This window comes from Peromyscus maniculatus, chromosome 12 (assembly GCF_049852395.1).
Source record: "Peromyscus maniculatus bairdii isolate BWxNUB_F1_BW_parent chromosome 12, HU_Pman_BW_mat_3.1, whole genome shotgun sequence".
NCBI lineage: Eukaryota > Metazoa > Chordata > Mammalia > Rodentia > Cricetidae > Peromyscus > Peromyscus maniculatus.
Genome location: NC_134863.1, coordinates 87,975,634 through 87,987,398, shown reverse-complemented (window position 1 = coordinate 87,987,398; position 11,765 = coordinate 87,975,634).

Here is an 11,765-nt window from a genome sequence, read left to right as displayed (position 1 = left end):
CTATTCTACCTCTCCTGATCACACCCTGATCAGGACCCTGTGAAGATATTAATTTCCCACCTGGAAAACCCAAGGTCAGCTACCCATCTCAAAGTCTTCACCTAACACATCTGTGAAGTGCCTTACCCAGTAAGGATACTAGTTCACAGGTCTGAAGAGGAGGTTGAGGACATCTTGGAGGATATCTGTGTTACCCAACTTTTCATTGCTGTGACAAAAATCCTGAACAACCTAAGAGTATTCTTGTTTCATTTATGTTGCTGTGAGAAAATACTCTGACAAGTGTTTTGCAATCCCATGTTCTAGTCCAACACTATGACTACCAGATGCAGACCAAGCCTTCAACACAGGAGCCTTTGGGGATATTTTACATCTGTATTATAACAGCATCCATATGTTTGCCATAGTCCTTAGGACTGAAAAGGGACCAGGATGATGTGGTCAATGCCTATAACACCTAACTCAGGAAGCTGAGACAGGAGGATTTCTGGTAATTTGAGGCCAGCTAAGCATATACAGCAAGGCCTTGTCTCAAAGCAAAAAATGAAAGAATAGAAATGGATTTGTTTTTCATGCATGGTACACACAATAAAACAGTGCTTGAATTAGCTCTAAGATTGAGGTCTTGGAGTCAGAGGGTCCAGGATTCCAAGTCAAAACAAGTCTTGAGGATCCAGCAGAGTTACCAGGAGATACTCAGACCAGTATAGGTACAAAGTCGACAGTCAAGTCTGGAACATAAAACTTGTGTTGAGCTGAGTCACGTCCCTAACCAGCTGAGGTGCTATGGTGCTTCCTGAGTTCTGGTTTCTTATGGAAGAATTGTATTTGTAGATAAAGGCAAGGTACCTTTGCCCAGCTTAGAACCAGACTGATGGTGGCACTGTGATGTCTCTCCTGTCCCCTACAAAGGGTTGTGTGGAGCATTCAGTTCCATGGTGCATTCTGTGGATTACTTCGGGAATACCCAGCTCCATGGAAGCATCCTGTGAAGGGCTGTGAGGAGCACTCAATTCCATAAAGAATGTGGTGAAAAACTAGAGGGAGCAGTCAACTCCATGATACATCCTGTGGAGGGTGAGGAGCACCCAGCTCCCACTAAGCTACCAATGTTCCCAATCTTAAAACTGATCAATGCTTCTGGCTGGAAAATAGGGGGAAACAGACAGTGCTGTGCAATAGTCCACATTTTTTAAAGCGTTTACAATGGGCCACGCTCACCACATGGCCAAACCATAGACTCATCTCACTATCCCAGAGATTATGAGGTGAGTCATCAAACCTCTCCCTACTAGCCTCCAACCCTGACTCACCCATGTGGTCAGTGCTCAATAACAGCTAAGGGGTAAGGCTAAATCTTAGGTGCCCTGCTCAACACCATACAGTGTTAGTGTTCCTGATGTGAATATCAGCTTTCATAACCATCAACTAAACCTGGAGGTGTGCATAACCTGGAGAATTTCCCATACCTACATGACCACTCAAAATATTGAGACCCAGACCTTCCACTGCAGGGAAATGTGCATTCTTGCTTATACTGTCTTTACTTAAAACAAATCCCATTGAGTTGTGTTTACACCTTCTTGTCTTCTTTCACATGAGCTTGATTGAGAATCATCATGTTCTAGAATGACTTTCCATTGCTGTTATAAAATTCCATGAATATCCTAGTTAGGGTTACTATTGCTGTGATGAAACACTATGACCAAAAGCAAGTTGGGGGAAAAAAGTGGGTTTGTTTTATTTCCACATCATAGTCCATCAATGAAGGAAGTCAGAAACCTGGAGGCAGGAGCTGATGCAGAAGCCATGGAATAGTGCTGCTTACTAACTTGCTAGCCTGCTATCTTAAAGTTCCTATCCCAGGAACTCCAGCTCAGGGATGGCACCAATCATAATAGGAATGGCCCTCCCAATTAATCATGAATTAAGAAAATGCCCTCCAGGCTTGCCTACAGTCTGATATTATGAAGACATTTTCTTGATTGAGGGTTCCTTTCAGATGACTTTAGCTGTGTCAAGTTGACATAAAACTATCCAGCACAATTGACCCCTTGTCAACCTGACACACAAGCAAATTACTGTAAAGCCACAACCTTTCCTTTTCTTGTTCATTCCCCAAATCACACATTAATTGTAGCTAGAGTTTTCCTGCCTGACCCACAGTCAGGACAAATCTTTATCTCCCGCCAGTCCCACAGCCGCTCAGACCCAACCAAGTAAACACAGAGACTTATTTTGCTTACAAACTGTATGGCTGTGGCAGGCTTCTTGCTAACTGTTCTTGTATCTTAAATTAATCCATTTCCACAAATCTATACCCTGCCACGTGGCTCGTGGCTTACTGGCATCTTTTCATGCTGCTTGTCAGGGTGGCGGCTGGCAGTGACTCCTTCTGCCTTCCTGTTCTTTTATTTCTTCTCTCTGTTAGTCCAGCCTATACTTCCTGCCTAACCACAGACCAATCAGTGTTTTATTTATTGACCAATCAGAGCAACTTGACATACAGACCATCCCCCAGCACAACCAAGTGCAGACCATCTCAGACACCTGCACTCAGGCCTGTGGTCCTAATCATCCTCTATGCGGACCTGCTGGGTAAAGCCACAAGGAACACGAAAACGGGCTCCCACAGAACATACAGGACATCCCACAGCAATTAATATTAGTTGTATTTAATTGTAATTAAACATTACAATATAAATATTTTACAAACTTTAAAAGTCCCACTTTTTTCAATATTTGGGGATTTTTTTTAATCTACAGTCTCTTTTAGAATCAAAAGTCTCAATTGTGGGTTCCAAAAAATATAAAAAAAATAAGTTAAATGTGTTCTTATTTGAAGAGAGAAGAAACAGGACATAGTCACAATCAGATCAAAGCAAAATCAAATAGTGTATATCACTCAACTTCTAATACCTGGGAATCACTCAGGATCTTCTGAATTCTTCAAAAGGGCCTGTGGCACTTTTCAGGCTCCACCCTCTGCAATACACAAAGCTTGTCTTCTAGACATAGACAGGCTCCACTCTATGGCTACTGCTATTCTTGGCAGTCATTCCATGATTCTGGCTTCTCTAAAATGCTGGTGTCTTCTGTGACAACTGGATTGCATTTTCACCAGTAGCCTCACCAATAATGCTCTCTTTATGGTCCAAAGTCTCAACTTTTTTCCATGACCCTTTCAATCCTAGGACTTCCACTGCTACTCAAGCTGTATCTTCACCAATGGCCTCTCACAATGCCAAGCCTCAGCTGCTCTCTATGACCTCTTCATGCCTTCAAAACCAGTATCACCTGTGATACTCATATACCACTAAGTTCAGCTACCAGGATAAGATACAACTTTGGCCACTTCCGGAACACAGCTTCTGTATGCTGACACTAAGAAAACACTTCCCAGAAGACTTCACCTCAGTGATGCTGGTCTCTTTTTAATCAGAGCTGATTCTTCAGCCCCAGCTGACCAGCATTCATTGTCTAAGCAAGGCAAAGATTTTACTTTCATGTTTCTGGTCTCTTGTTAATCACAGCTGATCCTTTGGCTCCAGCTAACCAGACACCACAGATTCTTCACACAAAAGTCCCAGTAGAGTATTTGCTTTCCTCTGAAACTTCACAAGCCAAGCCTCCATCATCTGCACTGCTCCCAACGTTCTTATCTTCCAAGCTCCTACAGAACAGCCCACTAAGATCTCAATATTCAATGGTTTTTCTAGTCCAAAGTTCCAAAGTCCTTCCACAATCCTCCCCAAAATGACTTGGTCAGGTCTGTCATAGACCACAGGATAGCGGTCTACCCCACTATCCTGTTATCAACTTCTGTCCTAGTTAGTGTTACTATTGCTGTGATGAAAACACCATCATCAAAAGTAACTTGGGAAGAAAGGGGTTTATTTCACTTACACTTCCAGGTAACAATCCATCATTGAGGGAAGTCATTTCCACATCATAGTCCATCAGTGAAGGAAGTCAGGACAGGGACTCAAACAGGGGAGGAGCTGACACAGAGGCCATGGAATGTGGTGATATATTGTGTACCCTAATAAATCTTGCTGGGGATCAGAAGATAGAGCCAGCCACTAAATTAGACATAGAGGTCAGGCAGTGGTGGCACACCTTTTTTTTTTTTTTTTTTTTTTTTGGTTTTTCCAAGACAGGGTTTCTCTGTGTAGCTTTGCGCCTTTCCTGGGACTCACAGGCTAGCCTCGAACTCACAGAGATCCGCCTGCCTCTGCCTCCCGAGTGCTGGGATTAAAGGCGTGCGGTGGTGGCACACCTTTAATCCTATCACTCAGAAGGCAGAGATCTGACTGGATCTCTGTGAGTTCAAGGCTACACTGGGCTACATGAGAGAAACAGAGCCAAGCAGTGGTGACACATGCCTTTAATCCCAGGAAGTGAGGAAACAGGAACTCTCTCTCTTTAGGCTGAGGATTTCATAGATGTAAGAACTTGTGACTGGCTTGCTCTACTTCTCTGATGTTTCAACTTTCACACCAATGTCTGGCTCTGGATTTTCTATTAATAAGACCATTTAGCAATTCATGTTACAATGGAAGAGTGATGCTTACTGGCTTGCTTAGCCTGCTGTCTTATAGAACCCAGGACATCCAGCTCAGGGATGGCATCACCCACAATGGGCTTGACCTTCCCTCACCAATCACTAATTCAGAAAATGCCCTCCAAACTTGCCTACAGCCTGATCTTATGGAGGCATTTTCTTTTTTAAATAATTAATTTAAATGTATTTTATGTGCATTGGTGTGAAGGTGTCAGATTCCCTGGAACTGGAGTTACAGACAGTTGTGAGGGTCCATATAGGTGCTGGGAATTGAACCTGGGTCCTCTAAAAGAGCAGCCAGTGCTCTTAACAGCCAAGCCATCTCTCCAGCCCCTGGAGGCATTTTCTTAATTGAGGTTCCCTCCTCTCAGATGATTGTAGTTTGTGTCAAATTGACATAAAACTATCCATCACAATGACCAAATATAACCTGGAGAGGCAAAGGGTTTTTTTTATTTGTTTATTTGTTTTGTTTGTTTGTTTGTTATTATTATTATTATTATTTTGGCTTACAACATGTAGTCCATTGTTCAAGGCTGTCAGGACGGGAAGTCAAGACAGGGACCTACAGGCAGAAACTGAAGCAGAGGCCAAAAAGGAATACTGCTTACTGACTTGCTCAGCCAGCTTTCCTATACAATCCAGAACCATGTGCCCACAGGTGGCACTGCTCATAGTGGCCTGGGCCCTCCCACATCAATCAAAAAAAATTGTCTGAAAGACTTGTCCACAGGCCAGTCTGATGGAGGCCTTTCCTTGATTGACAAAAAGCTAACCAGAACACTTCCCTAATAAATGTTAGGTATTGTGCCTAATAGAATGAATGAAACACACACAGAGAACAGAAATCTTTCTGGGTACTGGGTGTGTTCATGTACTTTTTAAATAACCTCTATGGACTAAGATCTCTTCATTCCACCTTAAATCATGGTAGATGTTAGGATTCAGTTCAGCTGAATACAAGGACTGAACTACCACTGAATGCAGGCAGGCTTAATTCTGATAAGAAAAACCATCTTAAGGCAGCCAGTCTAAGAGAAATGGAGCAGAACATCCCACAGTCCCCTGAAGTATGTTTCTATGGATATCTCTTGGATAGAACATCAAATGAGAGCCAAGGGGTTAGAAAGGGCAGTTATTTAGTGAAGCACATTGCTGTCCCAAATAAAACCAAGTGAGTACTGGTAATCTTTAACACATATATTTTTTACTCTGTTCAAATGAAAATCTTTTTCTGGGTGTGGTGGCTCTGTAATCCCAGGAGTCAGTAGGCTGAGGGAGTAATGTTAATGTGAGTTTGAGGGCAGCCTGGGTTATAAATTGAAACCCTACCATATATCTGGTTCCTATTTTTCTGCATCTCCATTCTTTTTCCCTTCTTTGTTATTACTTCTTTTATATTTTTTATATTATAATATAATTACATCATTTCCTCTTTCTTTCCTTCATCCAAATTCTCCCATATACCCTTCCATGTATATGCATATTTTTTCCTAAATACAACCCGCTCAGTCTGTATAATATTACTTGTATGTATGTTTTCAGGGCCAACCATTTGGTATTGGTGTTCTCTTCCATTGGACATTATTTTAGGCAAGGTTCTTTAGAGAGATAGAACCAATGAATACATATATACTATAGAGACTGGCTAGCCCATCAATAGCCATGCAAGCCAGAGAGGCTGAGAAACCCACTCCACAAAGATGAATACATCAGCAGTCTCAATCTACTACTGAGGGCCTAGTCTGAAAACCTGGAAACTCTCTGGAGAGTCACTGGTGTTTAGTCTCTGTTGGAAGACTGAAAAAGCTGGAGTCTGATGTCGATGGAGGATGGTGGCCACGGCAGCAGCAGCATCAACATAATACTCACTCAAGAAGAAAAGCTGCAGACAGGCAAGTGTCACTGCCTTTTCCTGGGACCTCTTTGTATTTGAGATGCTTGTTGGAAGTGCTGGGGGTGTGACTCTGGCTGGGAGGTGGATGAAGGTTTCCAGCTCTCCTGTCCAGGACAGGACAACATTACACATACAGATCATGTTCCCCAAAGGAGAAAGGAAAAGCCAGTTCTAGTTAATGTAAATTACAGAAGGACAGCTCTTGTACAGCCCTGTGAGAGGAAACTGAGCATCTTCTGATAATCTCTGTTACCTCCTTTATCACATTTATCTAGTCAAAAGTCAAAACCACAGCAATTTGGCTTATAGATCTTAACTGGCTCCTATTCTACAATCAGGCTGCTCCTCATTCCATAGGAGACCTGGAGCATCCCACTGAACCAACAGAAAAAAGTAAAAGACAGCAAAAACAAAACCCAAAAGGTACATGTCTCATTTCAAACTCACTTCCATGTCTGGCAGTAACAGGGAGAAAAGCCATAGGAGAACCAACTGACACTGAGTTACTTTGGGTTACCTTTTTTGTGTAAGGATTAAGGGTTATCATACCCCTGAAGTGGCCTCTTTGGGGAAGAATGTTATCTCTTTAATTAATGCTAACTGCCAGTTTCAGCTTAGTGACCTGGAATTTTAGCATGAGTGACTCCATTTTGATATTTTAGCCAACTTGCTAAAGCCCAGAGCAGGAGCCAAGTCTAAGACAATGGCCTCTTGTAATCTTTAAGAAACTATTCAACCTGACCAAATTTAATTCCTCTTTATCGGCCTTACTTTATCATTTATTTTTCTCATGCTGTGACAAAATACCTGACAGGAGAACTTAGGAAGGGTTTAAAGGTGCAGTCCATCATGGTGGGGAAGGTACATCATGGCAGGCAGCAGAAACATGAGGTGGCTGGTCACTGCCTCTGCAGTCAGGAAGCAGAGGAATGATGGTGCTCAGCTCACTTTCTCCATTTCATTCCATCATCAAGCCCCTGCCCAGGGGGTAATGGCACTTATTTTCCAAGTGGGTCTTCCCTTCTCAGTTAACCTTTTTCAGAAACACGAACACAGGAGGATGAATATTTCCTCAATAATTCTAAACATCATCAACTTGACAGTGAAGTCAACCATCACACTTTCCTAGCATCCAACTTTAAAATATTATATGTTAGTGTGTAATTTCTTTAAATTTTTCTGTAAGTACTATGTTCTACTTTCCTAGCTTTTATGAATGTGAAAATGTGATTTTTTTTAAAAAAAAAAATATTTATTTGTTTATTGTTATTGCCCTCCAGAAGAGGGCACCAGATCTCATTACAGGTGGTTGAGAGCCACTATGTGGTTGCTGGGAATTGAACTCAGGCCCTCTGGAAGAACAGCCAGTGCTCTGAGCCATCTCTCCAGCCCCAAAATGTGATATTTTACACTGTATCTACCAACTTATCTCCACACAAGTTATCTCACACAAGGTATTCCATTTTATCTTACAGCCATGAATTAATGTAGTCACCATTTTCTAACCAAAAATCAGAATCTCCCTGGAATGAGCATGTGCAGATTCAGCTCCCCCTCCATACACACATACCCCTGCTACTCTTACCATGTGCATCATTATCACATCCACCTTGATGATAACTTGTTTCAGATCTGATCACTTTTTTAAAATGTCTTTCAGTCCTCAAGTCACACTCTAAGGAAGAAGTTGTGAAGACAATCACTGCCTCCAGTTCAGTGCTTGCTCTGTACTAAGTCCCTGGCCCATGCCATCTCACCCAGTCTTCATTCACAAGCCAAGAGGCAGACTGTCAATCTCCCCTTTCACTGATGATGACACTGCATAGGTCATGGCACTTTCCCGGGGTCACCCAGTTGCTATGCTGAAGAGCCGGCATTTGAACTCAGAGACTAGTAGCCCAACACCAACATGGTGTATTCTGCCTTTTGATGTAAACCATACATTTGTGTGTCTGTGTCTCAGGCACAGTACTTGTGCCTAACATAACTATTTTCATTGTTCTTCTTCCTTAATTTCTCAGTCTCCAAATGAAGCTTCTTTACAGAACATTAAGTATCAGTCCTAAGGCCTGGAGGCCTTTCCAGTTTCATAAACATTCTTCATTGTCATGCATCTTTGTTCTCTAACAATTTGTTTTCATACTTGATGCAATGTTCATATATGTTTTGTCTGTGCTCTTCACACTTTGGTCTGTTTGGTCTCTGGGCTGTTCAGAACACCATTTTTCACCTACTAGGACAACCAAGGCTGGGCATGCATTTATGTTTAGCCTATGTGCTGCCCTGGATTTGGTCTCCAGCACTAAACAAGCAAGCAGCTGGTGTTCTCATTAGTTACCTTTCTCATTGCTGTGGTCAAATTTCTGATAAGAAGTGAATTAAGGGATGGCATATTTAAGCCACAGTTTGAAGGGATACAGTCCATTGTGGTGAAAAGGCACAGTGACAGGACACTCCACAGTGACAGGAGTTTGCAGTTGGGACACCTAATCTCCTCCCATCTTGGCAGAACAGGAAGAAAAGAGTACATAGGAAGTGAGACCCAGATTTAAACCATCAAGTCTCATCCCCAGTGATCAACTACCTCTTGTAAGGCTCTGCCTCCTGAAGGTTCCACAACCTTTCAAAACGGTCACTGTCTGAGGGTTAAGTGCTCAAACAGTTCACACTCAAACCCCAACCATGTCTTTACTGTAGCGGTTGTTTTAGAGCCACTTGAGACTCTTCTGGCATTTGATCCCAGGATGGGCCCTTAAACTGGCCAGAAGATACTTAAAGCTACAGTGTCCTCTCCTTCATTTTAATTCTGAATTATGATGAGCTAACGTCAAACCTAGAAGAGAGAATGCAGGATTTACTTTGAAAAGATTATGGTGGGGCCAGACAGTGGCTCAATAAAATGCTTTCTGTGCAGACATGATGACCTGGGTTTAGATCCCAATACCCACATAAAACCCAGTGTGGGAGTGTACACCTGTAATCCCAATGCTGGGGTGGTGGAGACAGAAAGAGCATGCTGGCCAGACAGTCTAGTTGAATTAGTGAGCTCTAGGTTCAGAGAGACCCTGTCTCAAAAATAAGATAGAAAGAAGAGTGTGCTGGTGTAACATGAATTCCTTAAGGTCTTATAATAATAATAATAAGACCCTGAGCCAGATATTGGGGTAAATACTGAAAGATCAGAAAGACAAAGGAACAAGCCACTAGAGAAACTGCTCACCACTACTGAAAAGAAAAGAAGAGAAAAGAGAAAGAAAAAGGATGGAAAATGGTTGAACTCTGGTGTCTACTACATGAATGCATACATATGAATATATAACACACACACACATACACAGATACTTATATTGCTTAATGCCAATGTGATCTTAATATTCAAATGTAACAATCAAATGTATCTCAGTCTTTATCCCTATTTCAAAGTGGTAAGGTCATCTTTCTGTAAACTGTGAGCAGAATGCTATCTAGCAGCCTTTAGGTGGCTTGGGGGCTTAGGCAGGTCACAAAAAGGCCAAGACAGGACCAGAGGGTGTGGAATTTCAGCACCAATCTCCAGGTAGATCTGATGGATTGAAGCTTGAGGCTCAACAGCCAACCCCGGACAATGGCTAACTGGGGTGCCTGTTAACATACCAAAGCAAATGCTGGATGCCAGGCTCATCCATTACCTGAGTCCTGGCCCCTCTCAGAACTTCTCACTCACACCCCTATGCTAAAGCTCCCTGAGCTTGGCTTCCCTTTCTTCAGTTTGTCTTTTCTTCTAGATAACCCAGTCATTTTGCCTATGTGCTCTCTTGGTCCTTGGTTCCCCTTTTTTCTCTTCCTCTTTTGCTCTCCCCTGCCTTTCTCTCATGGCCCAGTATATTCTGCTGGCTATGTTCAGTCAGGATTCTTCCAAATGCCTCTGGCTGTGCTCTCACTCATATCTACAATAAACCTTCTTGAGTTAGTCAATCCTGTATGAAGAAGACTTCATACCAACCCAAAGGGTGAGGATTTATGGAGCTTCCTGGAAGGTAGGGCCTCAGGAGATTGTCTAGATGCTAAGTGTCTACGCTCCCCCATGCCTCACCCCACTCCTCTCTTCTTCTGTGCCCTTTTCTAAGGAACATTATATTGGTAATTGTCAAGTACTGTTTGAACTCACTGAAAAGCTGAGTTTGGAAGTTGGGCTCCCTCTCCCCCTCATTTAAACATAACCATGTTTATGTCAAACGTCCTCAACTATTGTCCTTGATCAGCCCACCAGCTCCAGATCTGTAATGGGGAGAAGGAAAAACAGCCAGCAGATAAAAATAATGTGGCCTTAAGATCAGCTACAAGGTAAGTCCTATCCAACTGAGGTTGCTGTGTCACTGAAAGGACCAAGGAGATGTCATAACAGGCTGCTCAGTCTTCTCTCAGAGATCAGTCCTCAATTTTAGTTTCCTGAGACTTGAGCAAGCAGTTTCTAGGAGGGCCATGAACAAAAGAAATAGTCCTTGCAGTAGCTCCCTTTCTGCATGTACTCTGACTGCTCAAGATTCAGGCAATTGTTTACTGTCTGGGACCCATCACTAACTTAGAGCTATGTGTACGGGCCATTGTGAAAGCCTGGGCCACTGAGACAACCCCCACAAAAAATATGTGTTAGGCCAGCCATCTTCCATGGCAGCTCAAGGGCAAATCCTGGGACTTGTCCAGGCCTGCCCAAAAATGGATAACTGTAACCCCCAACTAACTCTAGCCAATTAAAAGTTACTAACATGATTGACACTTGCATAAACCAATACTGAGTCTGTTGATATGTAGTCTGTAGACCCCAAGCCCTGCTTGCTTTAAAAACCCTGCCCCATTGCTACTCAAGGTCTTTCCTGCTCTGCTGCTGTATCAGATGGACAGAGAGTCCTGAGTTAACTCACAATACAAAGACTCTTTGCTTTTGCACTGGATTCGGTCTCTTGGTGGTCTTTCAGGGACTCTGAGTACAACATCACCATTGTTTATCCTATAATATAAAAGTGCCTACAGAGGGAACTGGAAGCTGGACTTTCATCTGTACTTAAAACTCATTCATTAAAACCCAAACCATACAGAGCTCCTTGGTAATTGCCTTTGTTATAAACTGCAAATGTAAATAAGTATTCCTCTGGGTTCTATGAGCCATTCCACCAGTCACACCTTAGGACATGGATGTGGAACCCCAATATATTACCAGCCATCAGAAGGATAGGTCAGAACCTAGGGCTTGCAATTGGTTGAAAATGGGGAGAAGATTGGGCATCAGAGCCCCTAACTTCAGGAATTATGTGCTAGTCCCAGGTA